Raw genomic sequence first — 1,236 nt, 5'->3', positions numbered from 1 at the left:
TTCCTTTGGTTCCTTAGAGGGACACTCCTTGTTGATCACTAGACGTCCCAGGAGATCTTCCTCCTTGGGATTCACGTCCTCCCCTTCCTCCTTGGATTCGGCCATGATGGTTATATCAATGGCCTTGCACTCTCCTTTTGGATTTTCTTCTGTATTGCTTGGGAGGGTACTAGGAGGAGTATCAGTGATCTTCTTACTCAGCTGGCCCACTTGTGCCTCCAAAATTTCTAATGGAGGACCTTGTTTCATTCATGAAACTCAGAGTGGCCTTAGATAGATCAGAGACTAAGTTTGCTAAATTAGAAGTATTTTGTTGAGAGTTCTCTGTCTGTTGCTGAGTGGATGATGGAAAAGGTTTACTATTGTTAAACCTGTTTCTTCCACCATTATTAAAGCCTTGTTGAGGCTTTTGTTGATCCTTCCATGAGAGATTTGTGTGATTTCTCCATGAGGGATTATAAGTGTTTCCATAGGGTTCACCCATGTAATTCACCTCTGCTATTGCAAGGTTTTCAGGATCATAAGCTTCTTCTTCAGAAGATGCCTCTTGAGTACTGTTGGATGCAGCTTGCATTCCATTCAGACTCTGAGAAATCATATTGACTTGCTGAGTCAATATTTTATTCTGAGCCAATATGGCATTCAGAGTATCAATTTCAAGAACTCCCTTCTTCTAAGGCGTCCCATTACTTACAGGATTCCTCTCAGAAGTGTACATAAACTGGTTGTTAGCAACCATGTCAATAAGTTCTTGAGCTTCTGTAGGCATTTTCTTTAGGTGAATGGATCCACCTGCAGAAGTATCCAATGACATTTTAGCTAATTCAGATAGACCATCATAGAATATATCCAGGATGGTCCATTCTGAAAGCATGTCAGAAGGACACTTTTTGGTCAGTTCTTTGTATCTCTCCCAAGCTTCATAGAAGGATTCACCTTCTTTCTGTCTGAAGGTTTGAACATCCACTCTAAGCTTACTCAGCTTTTGAGGAGGAAAGAACTTGGCTAAGAAAGCCTTGACCAGCTTATCCCAAGAGTTCAGGCTATCTTTAGGTTGAGAATCCAACCATATTCTAGCTCTGTCTCTCACAGCAAAAGGGAAAAGCATGAGCCTGTAGACTTTAGGATCTACTCCATTAGTCTTAACAATATCACAGATCTACAAAAATTCAGTTAAGAATTGAAAAGGATCTTCAGATGGAAGTCCATGGAACTTGCAGTTCTGCTGCATCAGAA

General features: G+C 40.9%; 1 non-coding gene across 1 annotated transcript; it reads left to right on the top strand.

The window, feature by feature from the left end:
- The first annotated feature begins 868 nt into the window (after positions 1-868).
- LOC148561416 (small nucleolar RNA R71) lies at positions 869-976 on the top strand. The gene has a single exon (XR_015886560.1). It is a non-coding gene; the product is annotated as a small nucleolar RNA R71 (small nucleolar RNA).
- The last annotated feature ends 260 nt before the right edge of the window (positions 977-1,236 follow it).

The sequence above is a fragment of the Arachis ipaensis genome, chromosome B6, assembly GCF_059453495.1.
Source record: "Arachis ipaensis isolate K30076 ecotype BB chromosome B6, ASM5945349v1, whole genome shotgun sequence".
Lineage (NCBI taxonomy): Eukaryota > Viridiplantae > Streptophyta > Magnoliopsida > Fabales > Fabaceae > Arachis > Arachis ipaensis.
Note: the sequence above shows the minus strand (reverse complement) of the source record. Positions and strands in the feature narration are given on the sequence as shown.